Source organism: Chiloscyllium punctatum, chromosome 52 (assembly GCF_047496795.1).
Source record: "Chiloscyllium punctatum isolate Juve2018m chromosome 52, sChiPun1.3, whole genome shotgun sequence".
NCBI classification, from domain to species: domain Eukaryota; kingdom Metazoa; phylum Chordata; class Chondrichthyes; order Orectolobiformes; family Hemiscylliidae; genus Chiloscyllium; species Chiloscyllium punctatum.
The window spans coordinates 36,468,265-36,489,589 of NC_092790.1; the positions used below are offsets into that span (position 1 = coordinate 36,468,265).

The 21,325-nt window shown below is 48.5% G+C and overlaps 1 pseudogene; it reads left to right on the plus strand.

The window, feature by feature from the left end:
• Positions 1–13,663: 13,663 nt before the first annotated feature.
• LOC140471013 (U2 spliceosomal RNA) lies at positions 13,664–13,841 on the plus strand (annotated as a pseudogene).
• Positions 13,842–21,325: the final 7,484 nt, after the last annotated feature.

Below are 21,325 nucleotides of genomic sequence, written 5' to 3' on the forward strand. Positions count from 1 at the left end.
TTCACAATGCCCACTGCAAAATCTTTACTTTATTTAATTTATGAGCCATAATTTCGTAGTAATACTTTGAACTATATTGAACAATGATTAGATAATAGCAACAATTGAATTGCCAAAATAATATCATTTCATTTAAGAATACTGAGAAATTTCAGTTAATTATTTCACTGAGCAATGTGGAGAAACGACCTGGAGTCATTCTAATGAAAAGTAATTACAGTTCTCTGAACGCTTCAGGCTGAGATTACCACGATCATTCAAATGAGCAATTATCATATATTTACAATGAGGCATCGAATGGGAAGTCATTGGTTCCATTATGGGATCGTTCACCGAAACAGTAAATTCATTTTTAAGTTGGAGTGTTCGTTCGAAGAAACAATTGATGGAATTAAAATGCGAATCGCACTATATTTGTTAGAAAGACTAACTCCAATAACTGTGCAAATTACTGTCATGGCAGTGACTGGAAAATTACGTTGTAATCTAAAAAAAAGATTCAATATTTTAAAAGCACTTTGTTGTGATGATGATTGGGTATTCATTTAGTTCAGTAAACTGAAAAATATAATATGGAAGCTAGCTTTATGATTCACAAAAATGAGCCATTCAGTGATTATTCAGCAGAATTGCTTTTGGTTAAAAAATGCAGGATTACAAGAATTACATGTTTCCATCCATTGGTTTGCTTATTGAGATGTAGCTTTAATTTACAACTTTTTGTTCATGGCCAATGTTTAGACATTCATGTCAGACGTATGAAATAAATAAGTAGATAGTGAAAGTGCACATTGCAGTGAACATAAGATACAGGGATCTTCCATAATTTTGTGATTATTGCACATCGACAAATAACTCGAGAGTAAAAAATAATTAGAAATCAACATGGAAAGCAGTTTTTTTTTCTTATAAGAAATTGAAAGAAATCCTTATGCATTGCACATGGTTTGAAAACACATCAGTCACCAAAACACCAAGGTCATAAAAATCATCGGTTTAAGACAATAAGACCCGTAATGAAGAGTATTCTGCTCAATGGTATTTAGAGGACCTTGAACATCTTCATGTCGTTCTTGCAGAGAAAACTCTTTCATTCAACAGTTCTCATTGAGCACAAACAGCCAAGTTTCTGGTATTGAGATGGGGTATGTCAGGTTTCAAGAGTGGCAGGTTTATGGGGTATGTCAGGTTTGTGGGTGGCACGGTGGCACAGTGGTTAGCACTGCTGCCTCACAGCGCCAGAGACCTGGGTTCAATTCCTGCCACAGGCAACTCTCTGTGTGGAGTTTGCACATTCTCCCCGTGTCTGCGTGGGTTTCCTCCGGGTGTTCCGGTTTCCTCCCACACTGCAAAGATGTGCAGTTCAGGTGAATTGGCCATGCTAAATTGCCTTATTATTAGGTAAGGGGTAGATGTAGGGGTATGGGTGGGTTTGCTCTTCGGCGGGGCGGTGTGGACTTGTTGGGTCAGTTTCCACACTGTAAGTAATCTAATCTAAAAAGAGATTGATTGTGTTCAGACACTCTCTAGTCCGAGGCACAGATGGACGTTTCTGTGGCCAGCAACAAAAAATCATAATTATGTGTTGCCTCCCTGGTGCAGGATCAAGGATGTCTCCGAGACGGTGCAGAATATTCTCTCAGGGGAGAGGGATCAGCAGGAGGTCATTGTACACATTGGAACAATAGGAAGGAAAAAGGATGATTTTCTGAAGGGAGAAAATAGAGTGTTAGACAGGAATTTAAAAAGGAGGTCTTCGAGAGTAATAATATCTGGATTACTCACGGTGTTACAAGCTAGTGAGGACAGGAATAGGAGGATAGAGCAGATGAATGCATGGCTGAGCAGCTGGTATAGATGGCAACCAGTTTCTAGTGGAGTGCCACAGTCCTGGGACAACATATTAATAATGACTTGGGTGAGGGAAGTGAATGTACTGTCACCAAGTTTGTAAATCAGTAGGAAGGCAAGTGGGGAGAATGTCAGTGTCTGCAGAACATTCTAGATAGGTTAAATGTGTGGGTGAAAACTTGGCATGTGGAATATAAGGAGGAGAAAGTCAGGAAAAATGGAAGAGTTTAATATTATTTAAATGGAGAAATACTGCAGATAGCTACAGAACAGAGGGATTTGGAATTCCACATCTGTGAATCAGAAAAAGCTGACATTGGAGTTCAGTGAGTAATAGAGAAGGTAAATGGAATGGTGGAACCAAAATCTGCAATTGCTGGAAAAACGCAGTACTGAAGAAGAGTCATTGGACCCAAAATATTAACTCTGTTTTCTCTCCACAAATGCTGCCAGACTTGCTGAGTTACTCAGTCAATTTCTGAATTTGTTTCTGATTTCCAGCAATCACAGTTCTTTGGATGTATTTTTTAACACATTGCTGGTTTTTATTTCAACGGGAATACAGTACAGCCTTCATCCTTTCAAAAGAGTCTCACAATCTGCTAAGCAGACCACTTTTTGCTTGTTTAGTTTACAAATTTGTTAAAGGCAAGATATCCAGCGAAAATTATGCACAAATTTCCAGTAAGCTCACACATTCCTGAACATTTACCAATTTGTCATTTAGTTTTAGGAAAAAATGAATTCTATTAAAGTCTTCACTTTTGCTGTCCTTGGCAATATCTGTGAATATGTGTGTGTGACTGCCTGCTTGTGCATGTTTGTTTGGGATATGTGTGTCTTTGTGTGTGTGTATGGGTGTCTGTCTGTGTATATGTATGTGTTTCTGAGTGTCTCAATATAGCGATAGGAGGTATATTTAGTAAGTTTGCAAATTAACCAAAATTGGAGGTGTCCTTCGAAGTGGAAATAATTGTCGGTTTGGAAGGTGTTGTCGAAGGATTTTTGGGAAACGTTTGCAGTGCACCTTGATTCAACTCAGCATCGGTGGTGGATGGAGTAGATGTTTGTAAGGCGGGTACAATTACAACACTTGAAAAGCATCTGGATTCAGATGCTGATAACTGGGACTAGGTTTATCCAAGTTATCTGATGGATGCCAGCCACTTAAACAAAGTGTCTATTTCCGTGGTGTACAACTCCACGACTCTGTGAATCTTGATTTGCAATTCTAATGTAGCAAATTGCAATTCGAGTATTTGGAGTCAAAGCCAAATCACTTGTTGCTGATTCACTCGATCGAACTTCAGGTCCACCATGGTTCTGTTAATTTCAATTGACGGGGTTGGCAGAGTTTAATGGTTTGGAGATCAGAGTTGACATAATACAAGATGGATGGATTAGTCTAAGGATTTCCGTTCAGAACAGTCGCCTAATATTTCCAGGCAGTGATAGTACTCGATCAGAATTAGAACCCGTTTCAATTGTTTGCCTTGATTTGCCTTGTGGAGAGGCAGGAATTGTTACCATTAACAGCTCAGTTTGTTTATACCAGAGAATGGAACAGCACAAACTCCAGGCAATTGCATATATCAAGTTAAAAATCACACAACACCAGGTTATAGTCCAACAGAATTAAACCTGTTGGACTATAACCTGGTGTTGTGTGATTTTTAACTTTGTACACCCCAGTCCAACACCAGCATCTCCAAATCATGGCATAGATACATGATGGCGGGGAGTTGAGGTTAATTATTTTTGAACGAATGTCACATTTCATCAAGGTAAGTAGGTAAATCCCTACCATCTTCATTCAGTAGTTACTATTGGCTGTGCACTGCCTGAGGGGCCACTGGAGCCGGATTCAATCATCGGGAAAAGCATGGTGAGTGGGACTAGGGAAGGAGCCCATACAGAGTGACAGCTGACGCAGACAATGAGAGGCTGCAGTACATCCCCCTGTGCTGCACCATTCCCTGTGTCCAGCTCTGTTCCAGTGGGTTGCTGCAATCTCATTGATACTCTGTCAGAGACACACTACCGGCTTGTTAGTGACGTACACTCGGCCCCAGCGTAGCTGATTGGTACATTGCTGGTCATCTACATTCACTATCAAACAGTTTCATAGAAAAGATTAGATGAATTCACCTGGACAAACGGATCGTTTACTCTGGTCAGATGATCTGGAAATGACTAGGCAGCAATGAAACTGTCAGCCGTGAGCTATAGGTCTTTGTTCACAGTCAGGCTGATGGTAAATGTAGGAAGCGGCTGGGTCCTAAGGTAGTCAGGGAGACGACAAGTATCGCTTCTCGGCCTTTTGGCTAGGATCATGTGTAGTTCTGTTCTTGTCAGTTTTACGTCCAAGTCGAGGGAGAAGCCACAGATGTGATCGACCCCTTTGGGATCTGGACCAGTAAGAGGCAGGTCAAGGTAACTCTGAGGGCCGATGACAGTGGGAACATCCTCCACCCACCCTCGAGCTTCGCAATCGGAGGGAGCAGAGGCTACCTGACATATGCAGGGCAGCCCAAAGTGTGCCGAACCTGCGGGAAGTCGGGACACGTGGCGGTGGATTGCAAAGTGACCATCTGCAGGAACTGCAAACAGGAGGGTCACTTGACAAAGGACTGTCGGGAGGAAAAGAGCTGCAACCTGTGCGGGGAGGCGGGCCACATGTACAAGGCCTGCCCAAGACGAGGAGCCGCCACCTACGCACAGATGGCCGGAGGTGGCAACACGAGCCGCGGACCGACAAAGTCTAACGAGGTACCGCGAATCAGCAAAGGAACGGTACCTGGAGGCACCCAGAAGGAAGGGAAAGTTGTAGAGGAGCAGGCAGCAGACAGCGGGGAGATGCAGCAGCCGACCCAAGCTCCTGCAAGACAGACGGAGGAAATGGAAGAGGAGGGATCAAAGGAGGCAGAGCAGTGGATTATCGTTAAAAACAGGAAAAGGAAACCTCTCGAGGGCCCCAAAGCCACCAAGCGAAGGGGGAAGAGACACCTCCAAGAGGAGGATACAGGCAGCTCCTCCGAGGGTGAGGACGGGCGCAAGAAGGGTCGCCTCCGGAGGAAGAGGCAGAGCGCCGTGGGGAGAAAGGAGGGCAACACCGCCCAAGAAGGAAAAGACGATCCCTCTGAGGGGATGGGTGAAGGCCTCCCCCTACCCGGTGAGAACCAAGGGGTACCCACCGGCCCACAGCTCCAGGGAACTGGGAGCAGCGTCCCAGTGACAGCCCTGCTGTCAGATGGAGAACGGGGCGATGAGGACCCTGGGTCCGACACGATGACACCAGAGCGGGGAAATGACTCCAGCGTGGAGCCGGACAACTACCTCAGCCCTGGGAAGGTCCAGCAGTTTGCTGTCACCACGGGGATGCACGCAGCTACCCCACTGGAGCAAGACCAGAAGAAAATGGACACTGGTAACCCCGCAAACTGTTAAAAATGGGGTTTAAAATTGCCAGCGTAAATGTACGTAGCATTAAAGCGGCTACGCGATGTGTTTCAACGCTGGCCTTCCTGGCCAACGTCAAAGCCGATATCCTGTTTCTGCAGGAGTGTGGGATACCGCACCTCAGCAGTTACAGGAGATGGTCGAGCTTGTGGGCCCACGGGCCGTCAGTGTGGTCGGGGGGCAACGATAGCCGCGCCTCCGGCCTGGGTATCCTGTTGCGGGGAGGCAACTTCACCATCTCCGAGGTTAAGGAGGTGGTGGGCGGGCGCCTCCTCGTCGCGGATGTTAAATACAGAAACGCTCCCGTGAGACTAATCAACGTGTACGCCCCAGTGGGTAAGAGTGAACGGTTGGCCGTCCTGCAACAGCTTCCACTGCTGCTGGCTACGTCCAGGCCGGTCATTCTGGCCGGAGACTTCAACTGCATCATTGATGCTGATGGACGATCCGGCGGGGGGGACAGTAAACCGGACGCTACGTCCAGGGCCCTGATGGAAACGGTCAAGGACGCCAAGCTACACGACGTCTTCAGCGCCCCTGCAGACGGAGCGCAGCGTAGATACACCTGGTCACGGGCAGACGGGTCTATCCGCTCAAGGATAGATTACCTGTTTGTGTCCCGAACGCTCTCGGTCAGATCCACCGACGTCAAGCCGGTGTTCTTCTCTGACCACTGCCTCCTGCTGGCCGACTGTCACCTACAGGACGAACAGCGGGCGGGCAAGGGAACGTGGAAACTGAACACTAAGCTGTTGACCCCGGGAAACATCGAAGAGCTCAAGAGGGATTACGCAGGTTGGAGAACCGTGAAGCCCCTCTTTGAGTCTCCAGCGGACTGGTGGGAAACGGTAAAAGGGAACATCAAGAGGTTCTTTCTCCTCAAAGGTGTCCAGGAAGCGAGAGAGAGGCGGGGAAAACTGTCCCAGCTCCAGGAAAGTATGCAGAACCTGCTCCTGCTGCAGACGATGGGGGTGGATGTCACGGAGGACCTCAAGGAGGTGAAGGGCCAGCAAGCCTCGCTCTTTGCCTCGGAGGCCTCCAGGATAATCTTCCGGTCCAGGGTCCGCTCGGTGGAGCAGGACGAGACGTGCTCACGTTTCTTCTTCCAGAAGGTGCACAAAGAGAGCTCCGTGCTCAGCAGCCTGAAGAAAGAAGATGGCTCGGTAACGTCATCTCAGGCTGACGTCATGAGGATCAGCAAATCCTTCTACGCCAGCCTGTATGACTCGAAGCCGACCGACAGCGCGGCCTCCCAGTCGTTCCTGTCCTCTATCACGGAGGTCCTAGATGACGGAACACGAGAGAGGCTGGACCAGCCGCTATCTCTGGATGAACTGACCAAGGCCCTCGAGTCCTTCAAAAAGAATAAAACTCCCGGAAGCGACGGCTTACCGGTCGAGGTTTATTCCGCTCTTTGGGACTTGATCGGCCAGGACCTGCTGGAGGTGTATGTCAGTATGCTCCGGGCAGGTACCATGAGTGAATCCATGAGGAAAGGCATCATCACCCTCGTCTACAAGCGGAAGGGGGAGAGGGAGGAAATTAGAAATTGGAGACCGATCTCACTGTTAAATGCAGACTACAAAATCCTGTCAAAGGTCATCGCCAACCGGGTCAGGTCTGCTCTGGGATCGGTGATCCACCCGGACCAAACCTGTGCTGTACCGGGCAGGAAGATCTCTGAGAGTCTCGCACTCCTCAGGGATACGATCGCCTACGTGCAGGACAGGGGGGTGGACACCTGCCTCATCAGCCTGGACCAGGAGAAAGCCTTTGACAGGATATCGCATACATATATGAGGGATGTCCTCTCCAAAATGGGCTTTGGGGAGGGAATCGGAAATTGGATCAGACTGCTCTACACCAACATTGTCAGTGCAGTCTCAATCAATGGGTGGGAATCAGATAGCTTCCCTGTAAGATCTGGAGTCAGGCAGGGATGCCCCCTCTCACCCGCCTTGTTTGTGTGTTGCATAGAGCCATTTGCCGAATCCATCAGGAAGGATGCGAGCCTGAGAGGGGTGACTATTCCTGGCAGCGGGGGCCTACAGGTTAAGGCCTCCCTGTACATGGATGACGTCGCTGTTTTCTGCTCGGATCCGCTGTCCGTGCACAGACTCGTGTGCATCTGCGACCAGTTCGAACGGGCCTCGGGGGCCAAGGTAAACCGAGGCAAGAGCGAGGCCATGCTCTTCGGGAACTGGGCCGACCAATCCTCTATCCCCTTCACCGTCAGGACTGACCACCTGAAGGTGCTGGGTATTTGGTTCGGGGGGGCTGGGGCGTGCGCCAAGACCTGGGAGGAGCGGATCAGGAAGATGAGACAGAAACTAGGCAGATGGGGGCAACGGTCGCTCTCCATCGCGGGAAAAAACCTGGTCATCAGGTGTGAGGTCCTCTCAGTATTGCTATATGTGGCACAGGTCTGGCCTATCCCCAGGACCTGTGCCGCCGCAGTCACCCGGGCCATCTTCCAATTCATTTGGAGATCAAAGATGGACCGGGTCCGAAGAGACTCAATGTACAAAGACCGGTGCAATGGGGGAAAAAACACGCCCAATGCCACCCTCACCCTGATGGCCACCTTTGTGTGTGGCTGCATCAAGCTGTGCGTGGATCCCCGGTACGCAAACACCAAGTGTCACTACGTACTGAGGTTCTACCTGTCCCCGGTGTTGCGAAGGATGGGCCTGGCCTCGCTGCCGCGGAACGCTCCGAGTAGTTGGACCGTTCCGTATCACCTGTCCTTCGTGGAGAAATTTATGAGGAAAAACACCTTTGACCACAAGTCCATCAGGAAGTGGTCAGCACGTAGCGTCCTTGAGACCCTTCGGGAAAAGGAGAGGGCGGATCCTGTCGAGCGGTTCCCTGAGCAGACTGTCAAAGCCATTTGGCAGAATGCCTCATCGCCAGAACTTTCCAACAAGCACCAAGACGTGGCTTGGCTGGTGGTGAGAAGGGCTCTGCCTGTGAGATCCTTTATGCACGCCCGGACTCTCTGCCGCACCGCACGCTGCCCTCGAAGTGGCTGCGGGGGGGACGAGACTGTCACACACCTCCTTCTGGAATGTGCCTATGCAGAGGAAGTCTGGAGAGGAATGCAGTGGTGCTTGTCGAGGTTCGTCCCGAGCAGCGCCGTGACGCGGGACTCCGTGCTCTACGGCCTGTTCCCCGGGACTCACACCGAGACGAACATTAACTGCGCCTGGAGGATCATCAACTCGGTGAAGGACGCTCTCTGGGCGGTCCGAAACCTGTTGATCTTCCAGCTGAAGGAGTTGACCCCGACCGAGTGTTGCAGACTGGCACATTCCAAGGTCCAAGACTACGTGTTGAGGGACGCGCTGAAGCTTGGGGCAGCTGCCGCCAAGGCGCGGTGGGGAAAGACCACCGTGTAAGATCGGCCTGCCGAAAGAAGAACAGGGGGCCCATACAGACGTTTTTTTGGGCTCTGCTGATGCCTCAGCCAAATATATGTATATATACAAGATGGAAAAAATGCACAGGATTGTAAAGGACAAGAATAAAGTCGAATCTGTGTTTGTAAATATGGACATATGTATGGCATGATCCAATGTACAGACCATCAAATCATTTATGAATAAAGTATATTTTTGAAATAAAAAAAAAAGTTCTTGTCAGTTTTACGTCCAAGTCGAGGGAGAAGCCACAGATGTGATCGACCCCTTTGGGATCTGGACCAGTAAGAGGCAGGTCAAGGTAACTCTGAGGGCCGATGACAGTGGGAACATCCTCCACCCACCCTCGAGCTTCGCAATCGGAGGGAGCAGAGGCTACCTGACATATGCAGGGCAGCCCAAAGTGTGCCGAACCTGCGGGAAGTCGGGACACGTGGCGGTGGATTGCAAAGTGACCATCTGCAGGAACTGCAAACAGGAGGGTCACTTGACAAAGGACTGTCGGGAGGAAAAGAGCTGCAACCTGTGCGGGGAGGCGGGCCACATGTACAAGGCCTGCCCAAGACGAGGAGCCGCCACCTACGCACAGATGGCCGGAGGTGGCAACACGAGCCGCGGACCGACAAAGTCCAACGAGGTACCGCGAATCAGCAAAGGAACGATGCCTGGAGGCACCCAGAAGGAAGGGAAGGTTGTAGAGGAGCAGGCGGCAGACAGCGGGGAGATGCAGCAGCCGACCCAAGCTCCTGCAAGACAGACGGAGGAAATGGAAGAGGAGGGATCAAAAGAGGCAGAGCAGTGGATTATCGTTAAAAACAGGAAAAGGAAACCTCTCGAGGGCCCCAAAGCCACCAAGCGAAGGGGGAAGAGACACCTCCAAGAGGAGGATACAGGCAGCTCCTCCGAGGGTGAGGACGGGCGCAAGAAGGGTCGCCTCCGGAGGAAGAGGCATAGCGCCGTGGGGAGAAAGGAGGGCAACACCGCCCAAGAAGGAAAAGACGATCCCTCTGAGGGGATGGGTGAAGGCCTCCCCCTACCCGGTGAGAACCAAGGGGTACCCACCGGCCCACAGCTCCAGGGAACTGGGAGCAGCATCCCAGTGACAGCCCTGCTGTCAGATGGAGAACGGGGCGATGCGGACCCTGGATCTGACACGATGACACCAGAGCGGGGAAATGACTCCAGCGTGGAGCCGGACAACTACCTCAGCCCTGGGAAGGTCCAGCAGTTTGCTGTCACCACGGGGATGCACGCAGCTACCCCACTGGAGCAAGACCAGAAGAAAATGGACACTGGTAACCCCGTAAACTGTTAAAATGGGGTTTAAAATTGCCAGCATAAATGTGCGTAGCATTAAAGCGGCTACGCGATGTGTTTCAACGCTGGCCTTCCTGGCCAACGTCAAAGCCGATATCCTGTTTCTGCAGGAGTGTGGGATACCGCACCTCAGCAGTTACAGGAGATGGTCGAGCTTGTGGGCCCACGGGCCGTCAGTGTGGTCGGGGGGCAACGATAGCCGCGCCTCCGGCCTGGGTATCCTGTTGCGGGGAGGCAACTTCACCATCTCCGAGGTTAAGGAGGTGGTGGGCGGGCGCCTCCTCGTCGTGGACGTCAAATACAGAAACGCTCCCGTGAGACTAATCAACGTGTACGCCCCAGTGGGTAAGAGTGAACGGTTGGCCGTCCTGCAACAGCTTCCACTGCTGCTGGCTCCGTCCAGGCTGGTCATTCTGGCCGGAGACTTCAACTGCATCATTGATGCTGATGGACGATCCGGCGGGGGGGACAGTAAACCGGACGCTACGTCCAGGGCCCTGATGGAAACGGTCAAAGACGCCAAGCTGCATGACGTCTTCAGCGCCCCTGCAGACGGAGCGCAGCGTAGATACACCTGGTCACGGGCAGACGGGTCTATCCGCTCAAGGATAGATTACCTGTTTGTGTCCCGAACGCTCTCGGTCAGATCCACCGACGTCAAGCCGGTGTTCTTCTCTGACCACTGCCTCCTGCTGGCCGACTGTCACCTACAGGACGAACAGCGGGCGGGCAAGGGAACGTGGAAACTGAACACTAAGCTGTTGACCCCGGGAAACATCGAAGAGCTCAAGAGGGATTACGCAGGTTGGAGAACCGTGAAGCCCCTCTTTGAGTCTCCAGCGGACTGGTGGGAAACGGTAAAAGGGAACATCAAGAGGTTCTTCATCCTCAAAGGTGTTCAGGAGGCGAGAGAGAGCGGGGAAAACTGTCCCAGCTCCAGGAAAGTATGCAGAACCTGCTCCTGCTGCAGACGATGGGGGTGGATGTCACGGAGGACCTCAAGGAGGTGAAGGGCCAGCAAGCCTCGCTCTTTGCCTCGGAGGCCTCCAGGATAATCTTCCGGTCCAGGGTCCGCTCGGTGGAGCAGGACGAGACGTGCTCACGTTTCTTCTTCCAGAAGGTGCACAAAGAGAGCTCCGTGCTCAGCAGCCTGAAGAAAGAAGATGGCTCGGTAACGTCATCTCAGGCTGACGTCATGAGGATCAGCAAATCCTTCTACGCCAGCCTGTATGACTCGAAGCCGACCGACAGCGCGGCCTCCCAGTCGTTGCTGTCCTCTATCACGGAGGTCCTAGATGACGGAACACGAGAGAGGCTGGACCAGCCGCTATCTCTGGATGAACTGACCAAGGCCCTCGAGTCCTTCGAAAAGAATAAAACTCCCGGAAGCGACGGCTTACCGGTCGAGGTTTATTCCGCTCTTTGGGACTTGATCGGCCAGGACCTGCTGGAGGTGTATGTCAGTATGCTCCGGGCAGGGACCATGAGTGAATCCATGAGGAAAGGCATCATCACCCTCGTCTACAAGCGGAAGGGGGAGAGGGAGGAAATTAGAAATTGGAGACCGATCTCACTGTTAAATGCAGATTACAAAATCCTGTCAAAGGTCATCGCCAACCGGGTCAGGTCTGCTCTGGGATCGGTGATCCACCCGGACCAAACCTGTGCTGTACCGGGCAGGAAGATCTCTGAGAGTCTCGCACTCCTCAGGGATACGATCGCCTACGTGCAGGACAGGGGGGTGGACACCTGCCTCATCAGCCTTGACCAGGAGAAAGCCTTTGACAGGATATCGCATACATATATGAGGGATGTCCTCTCCAAAATGGGCTTTGGGGAGGGAATCGGAAATTGGATCAGACTGCTCTACACCAACATTGTCAGTGCAGTCTCAATCAATGGGTGGGAATCAGATAGCTTCCCTGTAAGATCTGGAGTCAGGCAGGGATGCCCCCTCTCACCCGCCTTGTTTGTGTGTTGCATAGAGCCATTTGCCGAATCCATCAGGAAGGATGCGAGCCTGGGAGGGGTGACTATTCCTGGCAGCGGGGGCCTGCCGGTTAAGGCCTCCCTGTACATGGATGACGTCGCTGTTTTCTGCTCGGATCCGCTGTCCGTGCACAGACTCGTGTGCATCTGCGACCAGTTCGAACGGGCCTCGGGGGCCAAGGTAAACCGAGGCAAGAGCGAGGCCATGCTCTTCGGGAACTGGGCCGACCAATCCTCTATCCCCTTCACCGTCAGGACTGACCACCTGAAGGTGCTGGGTATTTGGTTCGGGGGGGCTGGGGCGTGCGCCAAGACCTGGGAGGAGCGGATCAGGAAGATGAGACAGAAACTAGGCAGATGGGGGCAACGGTCGCTCTCCATCGCGGGAAAAAACCTGGTCATCAGGTGTGAGGTCCTCTCAGTATTGCTATATGTGGCACAGGTCTGGCCTATCCCCAGGACCTGTGCCGCCGCAGTCACCCGGGCCATCTTCCAATTCATTTGGAGATCAAAGATGGACCGGGTCCGAAGAGACTCTATGTACAAAGACCGGTGCAATGGGGGAAAAAACACGCCCAATGCCACCCTCACCCTGATGGCCACCTTTGTGTGTGGCTGCATCAAGCTGTGCGTGGATCCCCGGTACGCAAACACCAAGTGTCACTACTTACTGAGGTTCTACCTGTCCCCGGTGTTGCGAAGGATGGGCCTGGCCTCGCTGCCGCGGAACCCTCCGAGTAATTGGACCGTTCCGTATCACCTGTCCTTCGTGGAGAAATTTATAAGGAAAAACACCTTTGACCACAAGTCCATCAGGAAGTGGTCAGCACGTAGCGTCCTTGAGACCCTTCGGGAAAAGGAGAGGGCGGATCCTGTCGAGCGGTTCCCTGAGCAGACTGTCAAAGCCATTTGGCAGAATGCCTCATCGCCAGAACTTTCCAACAAGCACCAAGACGTAGCTTGGCTGGTGGTGAGAAGGGCTCTGCCTGTGAGATCCTTTATGCACGCCCGGACTCTCTGCCGCACCGCACGCTGCCCTCGAAGTGGCTGCGGGGGGGACGAGACTGTCACACACCTCCTTCTAGAATGTGCCTATGCAGAGGAAGTCTGGAGAGGAATGCAGTGGTGCTTGTCGAGGTTCGTCCCGAGCAGCGCCGTGACGCGGGACTCCGTGCTCTACGGCCTGTTCCCCGGGACTCACACCGAGACGAACATTAACTGCGCCTGGAGGATCATCAACTCGGTGAAGGACGCTCTCTGGGCGGTCCGAAACCTGTTGATCTTCCAGCTGAAGGAGTTGACCCCGACCGAGTGTTGCAGACTGGCACATTCCAAGGTCCAAGACTACGTGTTGAGGGACGCGCTGAAGCTTGGGGCAGCTGCCGCCAAGGCGCGGTGGGGAAAGACCACCGTGTAAGATCGGCGTGCCGAAAGAAGAACAGGGGGCCCATACAGACGTTTTTTTTGGGCTCTGCTGATGCCTCAGCCAAATATATGTATATATACAAGATTGAAAAAATGCACAGGATTGTAAAGGACAAGAATAAAGTCGAATCTGTGTATGTAAATGTTGACATATGTATGGCATGATCCAATGTACAGACCATCAAATCATTTATGAATAAAGTATATTTTTGAAATAAAAAAAAATTTCTGTTCTTGTCAGTTTTAATATCTGATAAGTCCCTGATTTAGGGACTGAATATTAATCTGATTTTTGCAGGACGAAGTTGTGTCAGGAGCTTGCTCCGATAACTTCACGCATCATCCCAGTATTGCAGTGTTTCGGGGAATGGTGCACGTCCCCACTAAAAAAGGCGAACAGTAGATTTATTTTTTATATGTTGTATTCTTTATGATCCGAATACGGAAAGCTTTCGGTTAGTCAAGTCAGACTTGCCTTCGTGCTAATCAGCTTGTTCTACCATCCGATTCGTTTGAGTCTTTCTGCGTGTTATGTTCAGCACTCACTCTTAATGTTGTCACTTCATCCCTGGTACATGCTGCCCCTTCCCACCAACTCCAATTCCCAACAACAAAAGTTTTACAAAGTTGCCCACCAGCTCTACCTAATGGCAAACGGCATTTCAGAAAACAAAAGGGAGAACATGAAGCTATTGAAGTAATCAACAGTTCGGATTTTGATGATGATGAGAGTCACTTTGATGTATTAAATGAGAGATTTTAAGAACAATGTGAAGCAAAGATCTGATGTATTTAAGGCACAGAGTCAGAGAGATGTGCAGCACAGAAAAAGATCCTTCAGCCCAACTCGTCCATGGCAACCAGATATCCTAACCTAATTTCGTCCCATTTGCCAGCATTGGTCCATATCCTTCTAAATCCTTCCTGTTCATATATCCAACCAGATGCCCTTTAAATGCTGTAATTTAGTTTAATTTAATTTAAATGCCTCCACCACTTCCTCTGGCATCTCATTCTATACATGCACCACCCTCTGAATGAAAAAGTTGCCCCTTACATCCTGTTGATTTTTTTCTGCCCTCTCATGCTGAACCTATGCCCTCTAGTTCTGGACCCCCCACCGCAGGGAAAAGAACTGCTGACCTCTACATTGGACAGAGCGACTGCTGCTCTCTATATGATACACAGGGACAGCTGTTGTCCATATTATACACAGGTACTGCTGTTCTCCAGATAAGACACAGGAACTGCTGTTCTCTTTCTTATACACAGGTACTGCTGTTCTCTATATTCTACACATGCACTGGTAATAGACAGAGGGATTGCTATTCTCTGTATTATACATAGGGACTCATGTTCTCTATATTAGACACAGGGATTCATGTTCTCTGCATTATACAATGTGACTGCTGTTCTCGGTTTTCACAGGGACTGTTGTTCTCTATGCTATACCCTGCTATTCTCAGGAACTATCGACCGGTGAGCCTGACATCAGTTGTGGGCAAGTTATTGGAGGGATCCTGAGGGATAGGATTTACACACATCCGGTTAAGCAAGGGCTGGTTAGGGATAGTCAATGTGGCTTTGTGCATGGGAAATCATGTCTCACAAGCTGGATTGAGTATTTTGAAGAATCACCAAAGAGGATTGACGAAGGCTTTGACAAGCTCCCTCATGGTGGCCTGGTTAGCAAAATTAGGTCACATGGAATACAGGGAAATCTAGCCATTTTGATACACAACTGGCTTGAAATTAGAAGACAGATGGTGGTGGTGGTGGAGGTTTGTTTTACAGACTGAAGCCCTGTGACCATTGGGGTGCCACAGGGATTGGTGCTGGGTTCACTGCTTTTTGTCATTTATATAAATTATATGAATGTGAGCATAAGAGGTATATTTATTAATTTGCAGATGACACCAAGATTGGAGGTGGAGTGGACAGCGATGAAGGTTACCTCAGAGTATAACAGGATCTTGATCAGATGGGCTGCTGAGCTGAGGAGTGGCAGATGAAGTTTAATTTACTGCACTTTAGAAAGGAAAATCAGGACTGGGTTTATACACTTAATGGTAAGGTCCTGGGGAGTGTCCAATGAGACCTTGGAACACGGTTCATAGTTCCTTGAAAGGGGAGTCACAGATGGATATGTTAGTGAAGAAGGTGTTTAGTATGTTTTCCTTTATGGGACAGAGCATTGAATATGGGAGTTGAGAGGTCATATTGCAGCTGTGCAGCACATTGGTTGGGCTACTTTTGGATTATTGTGTTGCATATCAGGCTTTCTTTCTCTTCAAAGCATGTTATGAAACTTGAAAGGGTTAGAAAATACATGGGAACAAATGTTCTCGGCAATATGCACATGATCTGCTCTTCTCTATAATACAGACAGGGACAGCTACTCTCTGTAATACACACAGGGACTTCTGTTTCATATACTCAGAAATTGCTGTTTAGTATAGCATACACAGGGACTGCTGTTCACTGCAGTTTAGAGAATAAGTGCTATTCTGCATAATCTAATATTGCAGGTCAAGCGATGACCCAGTGATGTTATCGTTGGACTGCTAATCCAGAGACCCAGGTAATGTGCTGGGGACCCAGATTCAAATCTTGCCATGGCAGATGATAGAATTTGAATTTCAGAAAATTCTGCAAGTATGAGAGTAATCATGAACCCAACTTATTCTGGAATGGCTTTTAGGGAAGGAAATTGCCATCCTTACCTAGTCTGGTCTCCATGTTTTTCCAGACCCACAGCAATGTGGTGGAATCTGAACTGCTCTTTGCACCATTAGGGATGGCCAATAAATGCTGGCTGAGACAACAACACCCTCATCCCACAAATTAATAAAAAAGATAACATTTAACAAACTGGAACAGAAACGATGTGCCAAACCGCCACCTTCTGCACTGTAACATGACATTGATTACTACTTGAGGTCCTGTGGGATGTAAATTGTGGAATTTATAATTGATAATTTTGTTCAAAAAGTGTGGAGCTAAATAAACATAGCCAGTCAGGCAGCATCTGATGAGAAGAGTCGATGTCTCCAACATAAGCTCTTCCTCAAGACCATCTGTTCCTTTTCCAGCACCACACTTTTTGACACTGATCTCCAGCCTCTGCAGTCCTCACTTTCTCCCAGCATAAATTTTGTTGGTGTAGTTTTTTCTGTGTCTCTGAACTTCACAGTATTCCTGTAATTGTGGTGATTTCTTAAAAGGACAGTTTCAAAGCTCGGCTGCAGAATGGATGGGTTTTGTGCACTAATGAATGTTTATTAAAGCTAAGCTGTTATGTCTCAAAGTCAAACAAATTTGAACTTTTAGAAAGAGATTCACTGAACTCACCAAATTTCTAGCCACTCTGTTTACGGTGAATTTCTAAGGCAACAAAAAGTGATCAACCTTATCCCAAACTGTAATCCCAGTCTTTCAAGCAAACTATATCAGTAATATTGCTCACGTACAGGTGGCAACCAGTTCTATTGTTTCGAAAACATTGCAAAAGGAGTTGAAATGTGAAAGGTGATGCTGATTGGCTAGCTCATCATTAAAATGGCATTGCAGCAAAAACAGTTAGCCGTCAATCTTAATTCTCAGACCCGATAGGTGGACTCTGATTGGTCGGGGTGTCAGCATGGGGATACAGCAGTGGTTGGTTGTCTCCATGATGCATTTCTTATCGAATAAGTGCAATGTCTGTAAAAATTCTGTTTGCCTACATGAACCAGGGTCCTGCGGAATTATATTTGTTGCTTCTAACGCATGCGCAGATGCTCCCAGCTGTTGATCTTGCGTGTTTGAAGGTGGTAACCTGCCGAATGATGCCAATGATAGAAATTGTTCTCACGGTTCACTGCACCCACCAAGTCTGGGTTCCCCATGACATGTAAAATCGATGTCCCTTTTCTGTCCTATCATATCTGTTACTGAATCTGCACAGCCTGAATTGGCTGAATACTTTGTGAAACTATTATAATCATATCTAAATGAGTTTTCCACATGCACAGTGAAGGAGTCCCTCATGATTACGAAGACCACATGAGAGCTACGTTCTGAGAGTGACAACATGCCCACGTGCTCTTTCAACATTGCCAGCTTATTATTATTACAGTTCAAATAAGCCATTGAAATTCAGACATACCACTTGTGTCTGATTCAGTGTTCACCAAACATCATCTCTTTTTTCCTTTCTGGTGGCATCATGGCTTCCTGGTTAACACAGCACCAGGGTTCTGGGTTCAATTCCAGCCTTGGGTAAATGTCTGTGTGAATATTGTCCCCCGTGTCTCTTTGGATACTCTCCCCAGGTCTGCATGGGTTTCCTCCTACAATCCAAAGATGTGCTGGTTAGGTGAATTGGCTGTGCTAAATTGCCCATAGTGTTCCAGGTTACGTGCATTAGTCTGGGATAAATGTAGAGTAATAGGAGAATGGGTCTCGGTGGCTTACTGTCTGGAGGATCGGTGTGGACTTCTTAAGCCTATGGGCCTGTTTCCACGTTGTTGGGAGTCTATGATACACATGAACTGAGCACCTTGTGCAGTTGACTTCAGTTCCAATAACAACGTGTCTGACCAAATAGATAGTGTTGCCATGGGATATTCTTGAGGGAAAACTCTTCCTAACATCTTTATTGGTAACCATGCAAAACACATCTCTGATGGCATGATACCTAGCCTCTATCCATTTGCATATCTTCAACATGTAGATGACATGTTTGCGACATTTGAATCTGCATTAAAGAGTTTCTTTATAAAGCTCGATGATCGCCACCTGATGCTAAAATTCACCACTGAAATGGAGTACCCTTTCCTTGATACATTCATTGCGAAATCAGCCAAATTGTTTTTAAACTCCAATAACTGAAAGCCAACATTCACTGGTCAGCATACGTGTTAGGATTCCTACAGGCCCCAAGATCAACTTGTGGGGACCGTCATGAATATAGTCCTCACGATCCTCTCACTGTGTGGAGTTGATACTGAGATAGAGCCGATCAAAACTGGTTCTTGTAATAACAGATTCCCAGATGAAATCATCACTCATTGTACATCATAAAATCTCATGGAAAGGCCTGTCTCCACCACTTTGACACTTTGCAGTGCCTTATCAGGTCATTATCTGGGAAAGGAAATGTCATAGAATCATAGAGTCATCGAGTCTGACAGCATAAAGACAGCACCTTCGGCCCATACTGGTCTAGGATAACCAGAAGATAGAACATGGAGCATTACAGCACATGCCCTTTATGGAACTGCTCGGCTAATACAGGAAGTTACACTCACAGAATATGGAGCATTACAGTGCAGTACAGGCCTTTATGCTACCCCTTGTCTAACACCAGACATTAGACGAATACAACATAGAACATTACAGCGCAGTACATGCCCTATATGGAACCGCTCAGCTAATACAGGAAGTTAGATTCAAAGAACATGGAGCATTATCACGAAGTACAGGCCCTTCGTGGAACTGCTCGGCTAATAAAGGATGTTTGACAAATACAACATACAAGATTGCAGTGCAGTACAGGCCCAATATGGAACTGCTCGGCTGATACAGGGAGTTAGATTCATAGAACATGTAGCGTTACAGCGCAATACAGGCCCTTCGTGGAACCGCTCGGCTAAAAAAGGAAGTTAGTCTCAGAGAACATAGAACATTACACCGCAGTACAGGCCCAATATGGAACTGCTCGGATAATACAGGGAGTAAGAATCATAGAAAATGGACCATTACAACTCAGTACAGACCCTTTATGCAATCACATGGCTAATAAGGGGACGACCGAGGCTTGTTTCTGTAGTGCAGTGGTCATCACGTTCGCCTCACACGCGAAAAGTCCCCAGTTCGAATTTGGGCAGAAACTGCTTTGTTCTTCAACGGCAGCCTTTTACATGGACAAGAACGGAGCTTTCTTACTTGCTTTCCCATGTGCAAACCTTCCCTTCGAATTTGCTTGAACAAATCTGCTCTCGTTGTGAAATGTAATGCAATTCCATTTACTTACAGTGCAAAACATTGGCGCTGGATTAAGGCTCCCGCCTCGACAGAGGCGTGGGTTCGAATCCCACCGCTGCTGTTTCTGCTGAACAGCTCCGCCGGCACAGCTTGTTAAAATGCTGTTTCAATCCCTGCTGCATTTCTGTTTAAAACAGAAGAAAAATGGATTTGCTTCCCGGGGAATTGACTGCGGTGTGGGAAAGTGCCGAATTTTCCAAAGTGTCTGTGCTGTCGTGATCGTGTTCGCCTCCCGCAAGGAAAATCGCAAGCAGCTCTACTGTTGCTTTCAGTTCCAGGCAAGTTGAGCTTTTACTGGAACCGAATGGAGACTGTTATTTCATCGCTGTTGCGAAACAGAGTCCTACGGTGAGTCGACTCGTCGTTATTTGGTTTTCTGGCCAATGAGAAAATCGTTCCAATCTATTTCGATGTCATATGTTATTGAATTTCTCCCACTTCCTTCATTTCCGTCCTGGAGTCATCGGAAGGGAAAGGTAATCTAATCGAGACTGCGATTGGTGAAATTCACTTTTTATGGCCCATTCTTATTATGTTCTTTCTTTGTCTCTTTGCAGCATTGTCTGGGAAGTGGTGGTGCACTCAGGCTCCAGTATGTTTGAAAGAGTAGTTTGGAATTGCCCTGTTGTTAGTTGTGTGATTACTTTATGGCTCATGCCCCCGGACTGTCTCACATTTAGCATTCATGCTCGCTGTGTCTGAAAATGCATTTGGTTTTCCAGTTTTGTTTGTGTTCCGTGTTAAATGCTTTCTGTTTTGCGATTCGCTCAATCCATTACGAATTAACAGGGTTTCTGAGGTAACTTCCAGCTGCAAAAATCCTCAATTGAGAATCTGGGAAACTTTCACAGAGTATGGTCAGTCGGAACAAAATTAAGGGTGTCATTCGTTTCTGCAGTGTTTCACATTACTACATTTCCCGTGAGCAGTCGAACAGATGAAATGATTTTGCCACAGACTGCGACGGTAAGCTCCGCGAACACGTAATTCTTTAAAGCAGGTGTGAGCAACACAACGTTATTGGGGTACACCGCGTGGAAACAGACACTTCGGTGTATCTCGTCCATGCTCACCACATCGCCAAAATTAAACAAGTCCCATTAAACAACGAGCTCATGGAAACAGAAAGGTGAAAGGTAGAATGGCTTCAACTTTCAGTGCTGTATGCCACTGAGCCGCAGGGCGGGGGGCGACCGAGGCTGGTTTCTGTAGTGTAGTGGTCATCACGTTCGCCTTACACGCGAAAGGTCCCCAGTCCGAAACTGGGCAGAAACTGCTTTGCTCTTCAACTGCAGCCTTTGACAGACAAGAACGGAGCTTTCTTGCTTGCTTTCCCATGTGCAAACCTGCTTTCGAGTTTGCTTGAATAAATCTTCTCTCGTAGTGCAATGCAATGCAATTCCATTTTCCATTTACTAACAGTGCAAAGCATTGTAAAGTTTTTCTCCAACCTGGTTCTGATCATATGACATTCTGTTTGAGAGTGTATTTACCGCCTTCTGATCCGTCCCAAGAAAAGCATTACCGCATTTGCATTCCTTGCGCAGGCGGCTCGGTTCAAAGACAGGGAAGAAGCTGATGCGCTGGTGTCACAGCGCACCACGGATTCCTGAACTTGTCTGTCTGTCAAATGTACCCCAAAGTCGTCTGTGAAAGACCTCATTTGGAAGGTGTCTGTCGTTATTCAACTTGCGAGAATTGGTACCAGAGGTTCTGAATCATATTTTGGAGCAGTTCGCACGTTAGTGGCTCATTCAATCAGCAACAGCAATGAAAGAAATTACACTCTCAGAAGGACCGTTGGACTTTCACCACAGCTGCAACTTCCTCACTTCCCC